This window comes from Phoca vitulina, unplaced genomic scaffold (assembly GCF_004348235.1).
Source record: "Phoca vitulina isolate PV1807 unplaced genomic scaffold, GSC_HSeal_1.0 scaffold12, whole genome shotgun sequence".
Classification (NCBI taxonomy): domain Eukaryota; kingdom Metazoa; phylum Chordata; class Mammalia; order Carnivora; family Phocidae; genus Phoca; species Phoca vitulina.
The window spans coordinates 35,981,611-36,002,172 of record NW_022589715.1 but is presented as its reverse complement, the minus strand read 5'-3'; the positions used below and the strand labels follow the sequence as shown (position 1 = coordinate 36,002,172).

Below are 20,562 nucleotides of genomic sequence, written 5' to 3'. Positions count from 1 at the left end.
TGAAAATAGCAGACAATATTTGCATCTGCAGAGTCAAGCACAATCTTGTGTGTGGCTTTATCATGTAGAAGATTTTTTTCAGCAAGCTGGCAGGAGCATGAGTGATGCATAATGGCAGTGGTGAATAGTTTTTGAATAGATTAGTAGGTGATGTCACGGATAAAGGACTATTTATCACCATAATTTAACACAAGATGCAACACAATGGCTTGATGGATGCATTTTATGGTTTTCAGCCAATCATAATAATGGACCTATTGACTAAAGTTTTATGTGTCCTTTACACATCCTTCATGTTTTCAAAAAAAAAAAAAAACAGCGACCATTCTGGGGAAGAATGAGTGATAATTCAGAAAGGGCCCGCCCTTTGTGGAGTATGTTTTCTACTTCCTCAAGCCCCTATGCTCCCATCCTGAGGCTCTTTGCTTAAACTACTGAAGGCCAAGAGAAGAACCAATGTTACATTAAAGGAAGCATCTGAGGTGAGAGATAATGTCGCTCTCCCCTACCAATGAGGTCAGTCAGCAGGGAACAAAGTCATTTGGGGAACTGAATTACTATCACTTCCATGGCTTTTTTTTTTTTCTAAACAAGAGAAGGGGTACCAGTTAAGGAGAGTGATACCTCTCAGATTTTTCAGAGAATTTCTTAGCCACTAGGGTCTAAGAAGATGATAAAGGAGGTCGGAAAACACTCCTTTAGAGAGATCTATGAATTAATCACGTCAGATCAGAGAATTTGCTTAAGATGGAGATGGGGAGAGTATCCTTTGTCTTCTCTTCTACCTGCTTCCCTGCCACCCACAAATCCCCTGAGGGATGAATTTCCTTTTGCTGATTTCCGTGGACTTCTTGGCTATTATAAAAGATTGGGCTAATTTCTTCTTCTTCTTCTTCCTCCCCTCCAACTCCCCCCCCTCCTCCTCCTTCTTTATTTTTTTTAAAGATTTCATTTTTTTATTTGACAGAGAGAGAGGGAGTGGCAGAGGAAGAGGGAGAAGCAGGCTCCCCGCTGAGCAGGGAACCTGATGCGGGGCTTGATCCCAGTGGGATCAAGCTGGGATTATAACCTGAGCTGAAGGCAGATGCTTAACCCACTGAGCCACCCAGGCACCACTTCTTTATTTTTTTAAAGATTTTAATTATTTGTTTGTTTTAAAGAGAGCCACCTGGGGGAGGGGGCGGGCAGAGGGAGAGGAGAGAGAGAAAACCAAGCAGACTCTGTGCTGAGCATGGAGCCCAACATGGGACTTGATCTCACAACCCTGAGATCATGACATAAGTTGAAATCAAGAGTTGGGACGTTTAACCAACTGAGCCACCCAGGCGCCTCCTCTTCTTATTATTAAAATGATTCACTGGCACCTGGGTGGCTCAGTCACTAAGCATCTGCCTTCGGCTCAGGTCATGATCCCAGGGTACTGGGATCGAGCCCCACATCGGGCTCCCTGCTCGGTGGGAGGCCTGCTTCTCCTTCTCCCACTCCCCCTGCCTATGTTCCCTCTCTTGCTGTGTCTCTGTCAAATAAATAAATAAAATCTTTAAAAATAAAAAATAAAATAAATAAATAAATAAAATGATTCACTTGAGGGTAGCTGGAGAACTACATTCTTTCCTGTGCAAAGAGGAGCACAGAAGGTAGAGGAATTAGATAGTGTGTGATTAATGTTTAATCATTTCTTTCACAGAGAACCAGGACTCGTATTTTTTTTTCACTTAAATACAACAAGCAAGCAAAATGTTATATGATGCAATGATGACATATCCTGACAATAGGTAGTTTCCTCAGTCTCAACATGTGTACACATCTCTTACTGATTGCTCTCGTCCTTGTCTGCAAGGTGAGGATGATAATATCATTATCCATACAGGAAGGTTGAAAGGGTTAAATGGGATAATGCAATAAAAGTATTGAATGTATTTTTCATATCTCCTGTGTTTGAGATATTGTCGAAATTTTACTACATTTCCCACCAACTTTCATGCAGTGATGTAGCGGTAGAAAACAAAACATATGGAATAAGGCTGCCGGGTATCAATCCCGGATCATCGTCATGATATTTGAAATATCAGAGGAGATTTAACTCCTGGAAACCTCAGTTTCCGTGTTTGTAAAATGGGATTTGAAATTAACACCTGCCTTATCTGACTGCTCTGAAAATTAAATATATTAATAAATGTAAAGGACTTGGCTGTGATAAGTAATAAATAAATAAATAAATAAATAAATAAAATAATAAATAAATGAATAAATAAATAAATAGGCATTACTATGACAAATCCTGCTCTTGAATTCTTTTACGAGATAGCCTGTCAGTGATGAAGAGACCAGTTCAGCTTTGATTGTGAGTATGTATATTTGTTCCAGCTTTATTGAGATATAATTGACATATAACACTGTATAAGTTTAAGAGGTACAACATGTTGATTTCATACACTTATATACTGCAAAATGATTACCACCATAGGTAACACTTTCATTATATAACATAATTATAGTTTCTTTCTTGTGAGAATATTTAAGATCTAGTCTCTTAGCGAGTTGCAAGCATATAATACAATATTATTAACCGTAATCACTATGCTAAACATTAGATCTCCAGAACTTACCATTGTGAACATTTTAAACAATATAGGTTATATATTTGTATATGCTATTTGTTTGTACTTTTCATTTGCCACAATCTGAACTGCAAATGGAATAACATCTATTTAAATGGGCCTCCGTGAAGAGAGAAATTTTTCTTTATGAATAGTAGACAGAGATATAAATTCCTTATTTATCTATATCCATTCATCCATCTAAACTTTTTTTTTTTTAAAGATTTTATTTATTTATTTGACAGAGAGAGACACAGCGAGAGAGAGAACACAAGCAGGCGGAGTGGGAGAGGGAGAAGCAGGCTTCCCGCGGAGCAGGGAGCCCAGTGCGGGGCTCGATCCCAGGACCCTGGGATCATGACCTGAGCCGAAGGCAGACGCTTAACGACTGAGCCACCCAGGCGCCCCCATCCATCTAAACTTTTTGAACTCATTACTTTATGAAAGGGATCAGATGGCTCAGGAAATTTGTAATCTTTATACTTTCATTGGCAAAGTGTTTTAAGTTAAAAATCTAAAAGCATCTTACCAATATTAGCTCACTGCTCATTAGAAATAACCTGAGATTCTTGGTTCAATTCAGCCTCATATGCTAATTAGCTAATTCTTGTCCTTTGTGTGGCTTATAAAAATGGTTATACTGTGTTTCCAAAGAATCTGCGCATTTGCACCATAACCACTTTGTATTCTAACTTTGGTTTCACCAGGAAATATAAAACATTATACTAAAGTAGACCAAGTTGGAAGATAGAAAAAAGAAACATGAAACAGATATTCACTAGTTGAAGAAGAAAATACCTGGGCAGGACATAAGAAATCATGTGTGTGGCTTCACATATATGCCAGCATGTAAGCTGAGTGTGAAAAACATTTTAAAGACAATTTGAGATTTTAATTCAAAGAGGTGTTTTTTTTTTTTTTTAAAGATTTTACTTATTTATTTGACAGAGAGAGAGACAGTGAGAGAGGGAACACTAGCAGGGGGAGTGAGAGAGGGAGAAGCAGGCTTCCTGCCAGAGCAGGGAGCCCAATGCGGGGCTCAATCCCAGGACCCCAGGATCATGACCTGAGCTGAAGGCAGATGCTTAACGACTGAGCCACCCAGGCACCCCCTAATTCAAAGAGGTTTACATAACTCCTCAGACTTAGTGAAGTTAAACTCATGATACATGTTTCTGGTAAGGGAAAGCTATTCAATGTTTGGAAAGATACATTGCATGAGAAAGGGAGACACAATGCCAAGAGAATGTTCTAAGAAATCAGTGAAAATCATGATGTAGGCTCTTCTGTTAAAAGTTAAAAAAAAAAAAAAGAAAAGAGATAGAGAAATAAAAATAGTGTTTTTAGTGAGAGAACATGGATGCTGCATTTCAGGTGTAGATAACACAGCTGGATAATAAACAACTCATCTTTGGTGATGGTGGAAGTCAGCCACCTAATTATCATGCAGTTTTAATTCATCTCTGAGGAGAGCATGTGAAACATTCTCAACTTACCTATGGTTCATTTCATGTCTTGCCACCAAGTCTTTCAAGCTAAGCCATTTTCGTTTTGTGATAGACCAGGGCAAGATCTAGTGAACTTGGATTTCAGGGACATATTTGGTAAAATCTTGTTTATCTTTGCAAACAAAGGTGGTAAAATGTGGGTAGGACAAGAGATGAGTACATCTGTAACCATTTAATCACATGCCAAAGTACGCTACTTAATGAAGCAAAGTTTATGTTTAGGGAGTTAACTAGGTTTGGCTTCTGTCAATAGTCTGATTTTGTTCCATACTTTTAACAATGACTTTGATAACATAGATGGCTCACTTGTCTGACTGACAGGAAAAAGGCAGAGTAACTCTTTTATTTGCTTCATGATCAACAAGGTCTCAAAGGTTGCAACCATGGGTCAAATATAATGAATTGGAACCCATAAGAGATGAATGTAATATACATGTAGGGCCTCCAAGTCCTTTGCTTTAGTACATAATGCAAAAACAAAAAAACAAAAACAAAGCTGAACAGTAGTAGCACATTTTATAAAGACACGATGCTTAATTGATTCTGAAAACTCATCATGTGTCAACACTGTGATGCAGCTACTAGAAAAGCTGTGTGACTCTTGGACATTTATATAGTGTCAGTACCAAGGAGGTGAGTGTTAGAGAGTGTGGTGGTTTTGTAACAATATCAGGAAGATACTCTTAAAGCTACTTGGGCTAGGTGAGTGCAGAGTTGCTGCAAGTGTTATAAGAGATATGATAAAGGACTTATGAATCACTTAAGGTGCTAGACTAGCAATCTATATCCTCTCAACTCCAAGATTCTAGAAATCTCACCAAATAAGGCTTTATATGAGCCATGGAGAGATGAAATTTGATATTAAAGAAATGAAGTAAATGGAGAGACCAGTTGGCATGCATGCAAAAAAACCTTGAGCCAAAATCTCTGTTTTTTTGCCAAGTATTTTACAGTATGTTTCCACACACCCTGTTTCAAAGCAGTACAAAAAGAAAAAGGCCCTCAGATGGTAATTAGCCCATGAACTTTTATTTAATTTGGAGTTTGAATGAATTTCTCCAGTATCAAGAGGGGCTTTCAGGCTGACACGTAGAGATAACTTGCATGTTCCAAATCTTCTGGTAGTCTTCCCAGATGACCCCAGATCCCCACATTATTTGACTTTTACTGAGACTTTCTGTTTGCCTAGCCTTGTTTAGGTGCAAGGAATAAAAACATTGACCACAAAGACAATCTAGTAGCTCACAGTTGCATACATTTTCTCTGGATGTTCTTTCATTCATGAACGATTATTTTTTGGAAGCGAAGACCAAGAACCTTTTGGGTCAAGGTCTTCATTAATGATGTCCATTTTTTCCCCTCAAATCTAAATAGTGTTCCTTTATTTTTTTCCTAAAAGAAGCAATACTTTAGTACATTCTCCCACATTTAGCCTTTGATTTTATTTTGATTTTCACAATAAAGTATAAGTGTTTCAAAGTCCAGAACCATTTTTGAATCCTCAGAATTTACCACAATTTTGGCACAGCTTAGGCACTCAGTGGATGCTTATTGGATTTAAAATTTACTGATAATCAGATTAAAGAAAACTAAGGAAACATGACAAATACCACAAGTGATCCTGGATTGGATCTTGCACCAGTAAAAGGGCATTAGAGGGATAATAGGTAACATTTGAAGGTCTGTCAATTAGATAATGGTTTTGAATTTTTATGTTAATTTCCTGATTTTGATAATTGAACTGTGGCTATTAACATTAATTAATATTGTAAATATGTTAACATTTGAAAAGTCTAGATGAGGTTTATAGGGGATACTTTGTACTATTTTTGCAAATGGTTTGTATGTATGAAAAAAATAAAATGATAAAAAAAGGGAAAAATGTTTTTTGATGATGTGGTTTCTTAGTGGTTTCTAACAAAATAGAATGGGGCAAGATAAATTGGTATTTTTCTAAGGCCTGGGTATTTATAGGAGAAGAGGAAGTAGTTCTGCCCTGTGCATAAATCATAAGCATGTTCTAAGGTACTATTGGCAGGCATCATTTGGGATTGGCAATATCAGATCACAGGAAAGTAGTTAGTTGGGTAGAAGGCCATTTGTCCACCTGATCTTTAAAACTCTGTCAACGAAAGTGATGTGGAGTGTGTTCTCTATTTAATTCTATAGAAAGTAGCCTAAAAGATGACTTCAAGCTGACTAGGAGTTAATTTTCAATGCTAACCTTCAATTAATTTGTAACTTTTTTGGCACTCGGTTTGCTGGAATGGCTGTAATTATGTTGTTTTCTGAACGGTGAATTCATTCAGGGCATACTCTCCAGACTGTTTATACAGCTGGAAAATAGCAATGGTAATAGATGAGGGGAAAGAAGTTAATAAGGAACTTACTTTAAAAATTCAGTTATCTGTGTGTGTATTTTTAAGTGTCTCATGAGCCATTATTGGGTAGCTTAAATTAAATTTTTCATGGTCGCCATTTTAAATGAGCTAGTAATAAAATTGCTAGATGTTTTAATATTTTAAATGCTGTCTTGAATTTGAATGCATACTTGACATCGACAAAGGAAGCAGCTTAATGCCTTTTTAATACTTAGTTCACCATTTGCTGAAGAAAGCCATGTTGGTTTTCCATTAAGGAAACCAAGACTGTCATCTACAAATTTCTCCTTAACCAGAGCTGCTCTTAGTGTTTTCTGGAATTCTTTCTATGATCAATTCAAACCCAGGCAGGATGTATTGCTGCCATATTGGTTTTAGCTGATGGGTTACAAAAATTGCCCGTCAGATGAATGAGGACACTTGCAGAGGATCTTTTGGCTTTTATAACACATGCTCTCACACCTTACTTTCTATTTAGTCAAAACGACACTCTTTAACAACGAAGATTTCCTTCTGATTGTAAATGCCCATGGTGTGGTTGGACACCTTGTCTTCAACAAACTACTAACTTCAAGAACTACCACTTAGAGTGAGGTTGATTCTTACATTGTCAATAAAACACAGACTGCTGGACTCTAGACCCTGAGTTTCAGATTCAGAAGGTATGGGGTGGGGCTGAGAATTTACATTTCTAATAAATTCCCTGGTGATGCTGATGCCACTGGTCCAGAGACCACAATTTGAGAACTATTGCTCTAAGACAGAGGTCAGCAAACTATGCCTGTAAGCCCAGAGTTGCCCACTAATTCTGTAAATAAGGGAACACAGCCATGCTCATCATTTACATATTGCCTATGGTTCCTTTCAAGCTACAATGGCAGAGGTGAGTAAAGCCTAGATTTATTGCCCAGCCCTTCACAGAAAAAGTGGTCTGACTCCTGCCCTAAGGTAGTCCTCCTAATTCTGTTATCAAACCTGACCAAGGTATGAGGTGTGGATGTGGTAGGCTTTGGGCAATAGAACAGCCACCCATCCCCTCCCTGTCACAGCCCTCCCACACCTGCCCCTCCCCTTCTTTTGCAAAGTCTGCTCTTAGAAATGGCTCTGCTATTAGCCATTTAGCCCTTATTCACTGTTTCCTCTACAGAATACATTTGCATCTTAATGACTCTCTCTCATTATGGGATGAAAAAACGTTTTCCTCTGTGAAATACATTTGCCATATCACAAGCAGGAGAGTTCCTTTTGCCATAGGAGCAGGGAATTCCCCCCTTCTCCGTCCTAGTGTGAGGCAGTCCTTCAATGGGCATCTCCCTCTGCCAAAGTGCACTCAGACAAGAAAAAAGAACTTTTACTGAATTGTAGCAGCAATTTCTTGCTATGGCCTTTTATGCTGGGCCTGAGGCCTTTGCCCCAATACATAAAATCTGTTTTTGACACTGTTACAGGTTGAAGGAGAAGGGTTAATTTCACAGATGTCTAAATGTTTGTTCTCAACCAAACCAGTCATCAGTCCTCCCAACAGGCCTCTGAGGAAACTTTTATTTCCTGAGGGAACAACTGGATTGCAGGATTTCTTCATGTCCATCATTTCTCTACATTTCCTGCCTTTGTAGTCTACCCACCCAAATGATTTGTGTTGCACAGATATTTTATTTCTTGTGTTGTGCCTTTGTTCATGGGTCTCTTTTGCCTAGAAAGTGTGTTTTTCTCTTATTCACATGGTTAATTTCCCTGCATCCCTATTCAAGTGCTGCTTTCTCCAGGGGGCCTTCCCTGTTTCCCTCAAGAATGGAGAATGTACAGTTGATCCTTTGTGTTTCCACGATTCTTTGCCGCCTCAGCATCACTGAACTTCCCCATCATTTTCTAATCAGTTGGCTGTTTCCATAAGCTCACTCAAAGCTGGCCCATTACTTATTTCTGTGTGTCCTATCCTTAGACAATGCTAAAATGTGAGTTATACTCAACGTTGTTTGTTGAATGAATAAATAATTCAGAGATACACTCTCAGATGAGTAAGGCCTCCCTCACATCATCCATGCACCCAGAGTAGTAACTTGGTAGTAGTTCCACCGATGTGACTCCCTCAAAATAAAATGAACAATCCAGTTATTCTCCTTCTCTTCGACCTTTGGGAGCACCCCTCCATTTTTACCAATATTTTGGAATGTCACAACCTTCCTGGTGGTGGACTTTCCGCCTGCCAAATGGGTCTAATCCAACCAGTTCTTGGAACCTGCCAACATTAGTTAAGGATCTAATGAGAATGATGAGGAGCTTTGCAGAATCAGAGGCACTACACAAACCTGTGGCATTATTACACACACACACACACACACACACACACACACACCCAGTGTCATGGTGCCATTTGACCTTCTCTTGTCCTGGGATTCATCTTGATTTTAGGAATTCACTCTTCAGTCTTAAGTTGAATAAACAAAGGCAAAGACCCATTCAACATCCTTTCTTTAGTCTTGGAGAGGAAAGGGGGGAAATGATACATGTTTGTATTCTGTACTTCTCAGTATTGTTAGCAAGCCTGTCTGGAGAGAGGGCAGCTCTCAAGGCCCTATATTTTAAACATCTGTTTTTAAACAGTAGTTTTCTCCTTAGAAACACTCATTGCTTTGACATTTGCAGATTTGCTACAGTGGAAGGTCAATAACTGTGCAGTTTTAGAAAGTACATCCCCTCTCTGCTTGGGTCCGTCTGGGGAAAAGCAATTCATACATCTTTTAAAGCTAGGACCATTGCATTACCCAGGTGGAAGGGTGACTTTTAGGGCTAGTAAGCATGGAATTTTCTCACTTCATCCCAATTATGGAAACACCTGCACTAAATAGCACTCGAAAATTACAGTGCTTGGTCCTGCATAGACATGTGGACACATGTCCCGGAGTGAGCAGTATCTGCCCTAGCAAAACAGGGCCATTCTTTCTAACTTTGGGATCACCTGTATCAGCCTCATTTGACAATCCTAAGATTCCCTTTAGTTGCTATGCCCCCTCCCTCGTCATTCATTCATTTAGTCACCCAACAATAATTTATTAAATTCTGATCATCTGCCAAGGGCTTAAACTGAGTGCTGGGATGAAGCTCTGGTCTCCCCCATGGATGAGATTGATGGTCTAACTGGAAAGAGATTGTGTCTATAAACAAGAAGATATATGATGAAACTGAAATAAAAACAAAGATAAATAGAACACAGTGGTAGAACTTTCATCTCTTAGCTAGGACCTGTAAGGAAGGCATGCTTCCCATGGGAGATGATATTTGAACTTCCATTCGAAGAACAAGTTCATCAGATGCATAAGAGAAGGATATCTACACATTTAATGTGGAGGATAGCATGTGCATTCAAAAGGTAGATAGAGTAATGTAGTACTCAGAGAACGATGAGTTGTTCAGTGTGACTGTGGTTTTTGGAAGTGGACTGGGAAGCACAAGGGGCAGGAAAACTAAACAGAGTTTGGGTTTTGGAGGACCTGAAATGCTAATGAGTTTGTCTGTTCTTTAGACAAGGGAAGATCATTGAGGAATTTTGAGCTATTTCATCACAATAAATATGGGTATTTTGTGTGGAACTAGTGTATCCAAATACCCTGGGATCCTTCTGAGCAGTGGATGAGTCCTAGCAACACCAGGATCTGGTCTCTCAATCTTTCCTCCTATGTCTGAATCTCTCCAGATAAGTTTGAGAGTGCTTGAAATAGTAACTTTTTTCTGAGATTGGCATTCTTAAGATGAGTTCTGCTTTCCCACTCTCTAGGAACTAAATGTCTTAATGCCCTTGCACCTTACATATCCACATTAAATAAACTTTGGTGTAAAACAAAATCAGAGGGTTACTTTTTGGGTTAGAGATTAATAGTGCTCCCCACATTCAGTTATCCTCTCCTTTCTGGGCACAGAGGAAGTTTTCCCAGCTTCCCTTGGCACTCAGTTTGACCACATACTAGTTAAGGCCAATGGGTTCCGAAGATAAGCAAATAAGTGTCATTTCTGATTAAAATACTTTGCAGTGGTATAAGTTTTCCATTTCCCCCCCCTCCCCGCCACTGCAGTACTAGTAGGCCCTGATTGAGATAGCAGTGTCAAGAGGTGGTGAGAACCTTCCTCAGTTGGAAACCTGAATGACCATATGGAGCAGAGCTACTGCTAACTCCTGTGGAAGATGAAGCAGGAATCTAAAATAAAGCTTTGTTGTATTGCACCACTGAGATTTTAGAATAGATTTGTCCCCACAGCCAGGGGGAAATCCAGGATTTGTGGGGTATGAAACTTATACGATTTGAAGGATAGGTGTTTTTATAAAAACAGAACACGAAAATAACTTACTTTCATAAATTTGACAAAACATATGACCACGAAGACTCATTGCTACGGTCCTTCCAGGGCTCTGGGAGGGGTCTGTATAGATAGAGACCCTGATGCTTGAGGCTTGCTAGCTTCGTAGTAAATCTGCCTCTCCCCGCAGCACAGACTACTCTGATATAATTTCTTAAAAACATTTCTATCTCAGGCCTTCTGTTTCATCATGGAAGGAAAAGTTTGTTTCCTGATAGGGAAATTCGTTCATTCCTTTAAAGGTAGGAAAGATTTTGGAGGGGGGCTGGTGAATATTCCTCTTCTCCTAAAACCATCTCTGTGGTGGCATATACCCATCCACACCTGTGCATCAGCCCAGGAATGCCATTTGTGTCTTTTGAAAAAGGATCATATACACCTTGCAACTGATGAGAATAGTTTGCCAAACACCCCAGCTTTTACTTCTATTAGCTTTGAGAGTTTGCAGATTTCTATCAGAATTCTCAGTGACTGATTGGTTGTTCAATGGATCCATCTATTCATTTATTCACTTATTAAACAAATATTTCTTATGTCAGACATAAGATGATCAACAATATTTTTGTGGTGCCTGCATTCCTTGCATTTAAAAATCCAGCCAATACCTTGATCTGTTACTACTGGAATATATGGAGCCTAAGTTAATTCTTTCTGATCTGTGGGTTAAGATTGTCCTGAGCCAAATGGGTTGACTGACCTTTGCCCCTTTCCTACTTCCCATTTGAGGCATGTGGAAAGAATGAATTAGGTCATTCAGGAAAAACTGTTATAGCCTCAGGAAGAAAAGTGCTATTTAAATCCAAATCATTAGCACCAATAAATCTAATAATAGACATATAAATTCATAATGCATTTGAATAACTCTAAAATAAATATGTGTGGTGATTAAGTGATGCCATAATTGGAACTCTGTAGGTGGAAGTGGGATGAGGGGGAGAGAAAATCACTTTTCTTCTATCCTTATTAACCATCCAAATTTGGGAAGTGTTACTTGGAAGTGGAATTGTGAGCGCATCTCTGATTACGAAGGGCAGGCTAATGCAATTAATTTCTGTGAGACATTTTTGTAAGGTGTACATGCATGTCCTTTGAGTCTATTTGTCATTGTTATTATTAAAATTTTTGTTAAATTGCCAAATTTCATAGCAGTCAAGTAGCTTTATATGGGAATAATGCTAAATGTGGAGCTTGGGTGCACTCAGGTAATCATTGAAATATGAATGGTGGTCATGGATTAGCAAACACTTTTTCTCAAATTTCATGCAGTTTGTAGGCTACAGTGCTTCATTCTTATTGTGTGATACATAATGGCTCAGTACTTACAGATTTTCTGTTTTTTAGTGCCAGCCCCTTTCTTCCCCCCAATAAGAGCTATCTTTATGACACCCACATATTTTAAATGAAAGAAAACATAAATACATGCAAAACTGTCATTGGCTTTTAAGGTATTATATAAGTGATTAAATTTTATCATGAGGAGACAACCAGCTAATGGTTTTAGTGGAACACATAAAACCTCATAAAATACAAAAGTTAAATTTTGTCATATAATGGGAATCGGTTAGAGAAACCAACAGTTTCCTTTTCCCCCTGAATAAATTCTAAACAGTCCTTAGAAAATGAATTACCAGACTGCAAATCAGGATGAAATATTTTATAGCCATAAAACTAAAGCTACTTTCAGACCACTTAGTTGGAGGGGGGGAAAAAAAAAGAGAGAGCAACTTGTCAGCCCTGTTGTTGCAGTGTCATTGCCAATGGCATTGATGCTGGGCTCTGCCTCCATTTTAGCAGTTTGACCTTGTTTAGAACAACCTGAATCCAATCGACAGGCCTCCCTCACAATACCCCACCCATAATAGAAGGCACAGCCCCTCCGAGAGCGTGTTCAGCTGGAGCTTTGCCAATTGAAGTAATTACGTGATGAAACTATTTAACTTTGACTAAAATACTCTCACCAGGTTCTTGCAAACGGTGTGTCTTATATCTTGTCGAAGCAATTTTATATCATGCCTTTAAAGTACAGTAATGGCCCCTTGCATTGACAGAATCCTCGTAAAAGGAGAAGACCAAGACCTGGCTCATGAAGTGGTATTGATTTTCTGAGTTCCTGCTCGAGTTGCCAAAGATACAACACTGTTGTTAAGGAGAGGAGATGCCTTGGCCTTCAATATCACAGGAGGGTTCCTCGGTAAGCACAGGCGTCAGGAGGCCCCTGTGATAAATAATGCATTTGGGTGATAACTGCCTGTATTACTTTGTTAGTTTTAAAGTGACTCAGCACTTGTTCATCCCGAATGCTTCTTGATGTCACTGGTAGCTGTGCCAAACTGTTCTGTAGGTAAATAGTGCCCAGGCTCAAAGAGAGCATCTCTTGAGGGTTAATTTACATGAATGATTTATTTTAGGCAGATTTTTCTAAATTTTAATCAGTGAGGACAATGAACAGATTTGACTTCTAGGTAGAGTGATGGCTTCAATTTGTTGCTTAAAGAGAGCCTAAATGTGTCTGCAGATCCGGAACTATATCTAATACAGGTTAAGTTAGTTTTTAGTCACTTCTAGTAAGTCCGTGTGAAAAAGATTTATAACTTTGAGCATAGCTCTATGTATGTCATTATAGATAGCAAGAGAAGGAAACCGAGCATCTGATCAGATGCTTGCAAAATATGCATTTCCACCAACCTACATAAATGGATACAACTTAATCTTCACTTTTTTTTCAGTCTTAAGTTGATAAACTGCACAGTGTCTAATGCTGAATAAAAGTAAGAAGATGGATCTGATGATTTTCAAGGAAAATTGAAAGTTATGTTTTTTTAATCTATTGAGAATATGAATGTCTATACTCAAAACCTTTTTTTTTTTTTTTTTTTGTAGTGGTGGTGGTGTGCATGTATGGGGAGGTGCTGTAGAGATGTAAGGAATAGGAATGTTGTTATATTGACCCCACTCTTGATTGGAACACTTTTTGGAGGAAGCTAAAGATGAGGGTGGAAGGTTTGGAACAGTGGAGCCAGAGCTAAGTCTCTGGTAGAGAACCGTGCAGTATGTATTCCTGACTCCAGCCCCCACAGGGCCCACATGAGTACCCTATGAGAGAAAAGGAGAGGGAGAGGGAGGTGCATATATGGTCTCTCCTCACTCAGAAGACAAAGAAGGCCAGAAAAGCAGGGCAATCATCTGAAACCTTTCACAGTTAAATAGGAAGATGTTGACCCATTAGCTTCTCTTTCCTCTCCTGTTCCAACAAACTAGGGGAGCTGGCAGGTTGGCCATGAACAGGTACACGTATTGTGCACTGCTTAACTTTCAGGAATGTCACTAACGTAACAGGGCTCTTTGTTGGAATAACTTTGGTGGAGAGGGTACTGTCTGTCTAGTAGTTTTTGTGAGTGGCACCACTGGAATCATGCAGTGCTCAGCCAGCTTGGCAGTGTGCAATGGCCCTGGAGAAGAGAAGCTATGTAATGAGAAGATGTTTCTACCTCAGTCTCCTCATCCTTACTTCAGGCTGTTAGAGGCCACAAAGGGCTCTAGCCTGGGCTGGGGAGAGAACCTTGAATCATATTTGATGTTGAAATTTTTAAATAAGTAGGAGTGAGTCTTAAATGATACAGATCTATACTAAAAGAGACTAAAGAGTTATGGAACAGCAAGATATGAAGAGGACCATTTATCAGGGGGAGAGGGGGCTTAACATCGTAGAGTGGTGGGCAGTGCTAGAAAAAAGTTGTACTGTTCCGTGTTCATACCGCAATGAGCAGCAACTCCTCAATACATTCAGTGCATATAAAATGAGAAGACTACCGCTTCTCCTTCCCTGCAATCGGAGAATATTTTCTTCACATCAAAATACATATTGATTCTCATGAGTCTAAGAAAAGTCACTTGCCTGGAAAACAGTTTTGCTCGACTTTGTGCTCTAATTCCAGTAAGGAGGTTCCTCCTAGTCATGTGTCTGCTGTGTGCCCAGTTTCCAGGGATGGACTATCACCTTTCCCTGTATCTGAATCCATTCTCATTATGGTTTTCTACAACTGAATGCCTTTACAATCATCATCCTATTTTACTCTCAATAGTTGTCTAGACCCCCATCCCTTACCTGAGTTTTATTTAATCTGATGCCAGCAGTTTAGGGGTTTATTGAGATTCATGTGGAAAGCCTCACAAGCTGGTTGGTTTAGGAGATGTGCTAGTGCAGGACCATTGAGGGCACTGCTGCTTGGTAGGCAGCCTCCTAAGACACAGTGTATCTTATTTCAGGTGGAAGGAAGCATCTTTGACAATCCCAACACCACCCAACATTTACCATTTAGTTGCCAAGGAATGCTGTCATTCCTGGATGCAATCATGTTCTTGTTCTAAATGTTCTGTCGTCTTAGATGGACGATCTAAGGATAGTTAAGGGTCCATTAGCCTGGGGAAAATGAGGAGGTGATGCCCTCTGAAACTTGATGAAGGTCAGTTAAGGACAACTGAAAGATAACACTAATTCACACAGTGGGTAATAAACCAAGGGACCTCATTATCCTAAAAGGTGATACTAGCAGGAAATATAAATGGATTTTAAAAGGGTTTGGACAAATTTATGAATGACAGATTCCTAAATGGTTTTAAAGAAAAGTGGGATGCAGTCAACCTTTAAGGTGGATGTCAGGAAGGATAGTCCTACCTTCTTGGGCCTTGCCACTTAGAACTGTTTTGAGCAATAGGACTCAGAGTTGAAGGGAACACAGGCATGGGTGGTCCCCAGCTCAGAAACACATAGAGAGCAGAATAATGTAAGAGGAGAGAATGAGCTTTGGAGTCCTACCACTTTCCAGCTAGGTGGCCTTGGGAAAAGTCAAGTGTCTGAAGTCAAGGATAATATGTAATATGTACCTTGCACAGTTTTTAGGATCAGGGAGACTATATGTACACTATGTTCAAAGTCTCACATGTGGTATGCACTCAAAAATTTCAACTGTCATTATTATAAGTAAATCAATGGAAATTAAAATGACACTCTTTGCTACTTTCAAGCACAGGCACTTGTACTGGGCAGGTGGTTTCATTACATCACTGCATGCTCCATACGTAGAACCGCAGAATTTCAGAAGACCATTACCCATAGAATCTTGGTGAGTCGACATTGCTGTGAAGAGGTTGATTCTAAGAACAGCCTCAGGTATTGGCGATTCCTTGTTGTAATTTAGGATCTGTGAGAAGTTTTAGATGCCCACACTGGAGCCTTATACCTTACCTTCTTGCTGAGTTTCTTTTACAGATGACAGGACTTACTGCAGCTCTGAAAGCTTCCCAAATGACTCTTGAGAATCCTTTGACACCATCACTACCACTACCATGCTGCCTAAGAATTCAAACTTTGGAAAGTTTACCAAAAAACAAAACAAAAAAACTTTGTGCTGCTAGGAATGGTGAGATTTAAGGGCAGATGACACTTTTGTGTAGGAAAATATTTTGAGGAGCCCTGTTTCTTGAGAAAGACAAACTTCTTTGGATCAATTACTGAAAAGAAGTAAGAGAAAATAGTCATATAGTTTTGCATAATTAAAAAACATAAAATTTGAGTTTTAGAATGCTAGTTAATAAAAGAGAAAGGCAGGGGACTTTTGCTGGGTGTTTAAGGAAAGAAATGACTGGTGAGAAATTTCATGGGACAAGGATGACCAAAGGACTTTAAGATTAATGATATTTGCTTTTAAATCTTAGGTTGTTCCTATTTTGTGTTGTTCCATGATCTCTTCTATTCTACCCAAACTATGAAGTTAGTCATATGCAATAGCTTTGCACTGGTGGTGCTTTGGGGAAGCAAAGAGGACAGAGGAGATGATGTACATGGATAAAGTAACCAAGGAAAGAGGACCAGTGTGAGGAGGCAGGACCTTAAGTAAGGAGGAATCAGTGAGAGTGACCAGGAGAGTCATCCTTCCCTTCCTGGGAACTCTCAAATGTATTTGGGATTGCACTACATTTCTCATGTGTGGGACTAGGCCTGAGTCATTTTATCAGGAAATTTAAAGGAGAATGTGACCCTAGAAGATGGGAGGGCCTGGGACATTCAGATTATATGTCTGTTATCATTTGAACTCCGTTTAAATGAACTTACATCCCAAAGATGCCGGTATATGTTACTTTCATTTCAGCTGTCATTTATGGGGAAACAGACCAAAACAAAGAACACTAATCAAATTAATACTCCATTGTATGTGCACAGTGTTTGAAACTTTACAAAACAGTTTCATCTCTATTATTCATTTGACTCTCCAATCCCTCTGTTAAATAGTAGCAAATTATGAAAATTTTACTTTTTCCAAATTTAGGTACCCAGAAATCCCATCTTTCAATAGGTTGTACTTCACCATATGCATGTAAGTCCTTGGATATTTGTTAAGGATTAAGTATTTGACTCATAGTTGGTGAGAAAACCCACATGGACTGGAATGTTGGTTTTGTTACAATTTATGAACCTTGGTATTCAACATTAATATAGAAAAGGTAGAGGGGACATTTGCTGAGCCGAATGCTCAGGTCTCTGGTATCTTGGACACACAGAACAATATGTAAAGTAATAGCAAAAACAAACAGCTTAGGAAAAGCAAAGCAAGGTATCTTTGTAATTCCTGAAAAGGATTTATAACCTATATAAACATGAATCATAAACCCATTGGCAAATAGATCCAAGCTCTTTCAGGAAGATGTTTCATTTATATGTGGGAACTAAAAACTCAGATAAGAGAGACAGTCAACAACAGAAAAGAAGATTCACATTACTCAGAACACATAATACCTTGGTAAATGATTATCCTGACATTTTAGTTATAGACATTTGATTTTAATTTCCTCAGCACCTGTGCTCACTTTTGAGGGGACAAGGCATGCCAATAATCCTCTCAGAGTTTTTGGAGTTATATAGCCTAATGGAAGGCCTTCTCTATAAAATACTGGACAAGTTCAGTCCAGTATTAGCTGAGTAGCCTTGAGCAGGTTATGTTCATTCATATGTTTATCAAATTAATCAATGGCTCTGTTTTCTCATATTCATATTGATCATTATGGCAAATATTGATCAATATGAATATGAGAAAACAGAGCCATTTGCCCTCAAGTATCATACCATTCAGCCGACTTGAACTCAAACAGTAACTCAAAACAAGAAAGGAGACCTTAGGACAGTGTTTGTCAGCCTATAGATCCTCCAATAAATATATTTAATGAATAAAAGAAAACAAAAAATTGGAAGTAAAAATAAGAAAGAAATGTACACATATATACCTTTAATGTTGGTATATGTCCATTCAGACTGTTTTCTATGTACATGGAAGCATATATATAGATGGACTTAAACTGTGCATGCTATTTTGCAATCTGATCTTTTTTTCCTGATAATATACATCATGAACAGTATTTAGCACTAACATTATTTAATACTTCCTTATAAGCTAAACATTTTACTTTTTCCAAAATTTCCTATAATAAGGAGAATTGCAGAACCTGTGACAAACGTGCCTTTTTTTCCCTTATCCTCTACAGAAGTTTAACAGCTTTATAGTTCACTTTTCACATGTCTATGCACATCTTATTTAATCATATTAGCGTTTTATTTGGTTTATTTTATATAAATAGGATATATATGTATATATATGAATGCTTGGGTGATTATGTATGATGTGTGTGTGTGTGTATGATATATCATTTCATATTTATACTAAATGTGCCCTCTAACATTCTATTATGGACACCCTTCAGGTCAATAAGACCTGGATATTATTAATTGCATTCTATGTCATGGTGTCATTCAGTTATTTGCCCCATGATGGGCATTCAGATTATATCTGCTTTAATTTTTTTAGCAGTTTAAAACAATTATTAAAAAAAATTTGCTTGTACTGTATGTATCCTTATGGACTGATGTTTCTACAGGACAGATGACCAGAAGAACAATTTCTGAGATAAAGAGTTTGTTTATCTTTAATAAATACTGACAGAATGTCTTCCCAAAAAGGTTACCAATCATCTTTCACCAGCAATGTATAATACCCTACATCTATAGCAGCACCATGCACTGACCCAGCGTGAACTTTTAGGTGCTTCCTTACCCTTTCAATTATGTATAGAATGCCTCAGCCTGGCTCTCAAGACCCTCCATGATATGAATTCAATTTAACATTTGGGTATTTTCCCCATTACTGTCCTATAGATACTATGTCCTATAGAAACTCTTCACTTTAGCCAAAGTCATTGCATTGTTTCTAAAACCAAATTTATCTTTTCTTATTACTTAACCTTTGCTCAAGACTTTGGATTTGGATTTTTCTTCCATTCCACCATTTTTCTCTTTCTGACAAAATTTTCCCTGTTCTTCAAGCTCTACATTTTCCCTTGGCTCCCTGAGGCCCTCAACTGTGTTCCTCTTCACTCTTGAGCTGTCATGTTTTATTCATGTCTGTCCTGTGGCACTTCTATGTAATGCATTGTATCATATACAGTTCTTTATATACCTGCTTATTGCCCATACTAAATAGTAATATTTTGAAGATAGATGATCTGTCTCTTCATTAGTACTTTTCATATTGATACTTAAATTTTTTTTATCAAATTGAATTAAAGGGATCAGTAAAAGAGCTATCACAATGTACTCAGTGAGTAGGGAACAAAGCAGAGGAAGCATTCAAAAATAATGAGTATATTTCACACCTGAGTTACTGGGAGCATGACAGTTCCTTTCTCTAACAGTCAGGAATAGGAGGAGAACATAGTTTGGACAGGATCTATTTTAGGCATCATCAGGACATCTGGATGGCAGAGTGGAACAGGGAGATAGCTGCATGCAATTCTGACTTTAGAGAAATTTGGAACTGGGAATATAGATACAGACTTTCCTAAATTTATATATATGCTTTTATTTTGAAATTGGAATAAGCTAACACATGGGTAATAGGAGAAATAATTATTTTCAATGTGGGAACACTATCTAAAATGGAATTGACTGGTAGGACATTGGCCAAAAGGTTTTGACCTCCCATTATTTGTTAAAGGTATCACAGATTTTGGAAGCCTTATTTTCTCATGTAAGGCAGATTGATGATGGTCACACTTCCAGTCTGTTGTGTATGTATGTGGGTATGTGAATATTGTTCTTGGTTCTATCTAGAGTTAGCTGACATTCAGCAACTGACCCATACATGTACAGTCATTCTAGTTATCAAAATATTGAAATCATTTTCTACTGGATATTAGATTGTTTCTACTCCATATTGTATAAATGCCCTCTTGCCATCCCCCTGGCAGCCCTACCCCTGCTCTTAGAACCTCTTTCCTCTGTACCAGCCCCTTCCCTTCTCACCTTAATCTTCCCAGACTTTCTCAAGATCTGGCAACTAAAGTGTTAACACCTGACAAGGCAGAGTGCTCTGGGTGGGGGTGGGGGTGGGGACAGGTCTGCACAACTGGGTCATCCCCAGATGCTTGCCCATAACACCTTTGGATTCACACAAAGCATGGTCCAGGCTTCTCCTCCCTTAAATAGAACAAGGAATTACTCATTTGTCCGTCTGAACATGAGCCTTCTTCATCCGTAGAGTACCACTCAGTCTTGACAGGTAATTAATACATTAAACCAGAACTGCAAAAGCTAGGATTTTTAAAGAATAAGAAGTTGACTGGGCATATTGCGAAGAGAATTCATCTCAGAGAGGACAGATACATTCAAGCCCT

The 20,562-nt window shown here is 38.6% G+C and overlaps 1 long non-coding RNA gene across 3 annotated transcripts in view; it reads left to right on the top strand.

Moving 5' to 3' along the window:
- LOC116636279 overlaps window positions 1–20,562 on the top strand; it is a 491,383-nt gene that overhangs the window by 347,995 nt on the left and 122,826 nt on the right. For 2 of the 3 annotated variants that reach the window (XR_004300308.1, XR_004300309.1), the window contains one exon: window positions 12,891–13,033. The exons of the other annotated variant lie outside the window; for it this stretch is intronic. This is a non-coding gene — a long non-coding RNA (uncharacterized LOC116636279). The remainder of the gene's footprint in view (window positions 1–12,890; window positions 13,034–20,562) is intronic. 3 annotated transcript variants of the gene reach the window in all.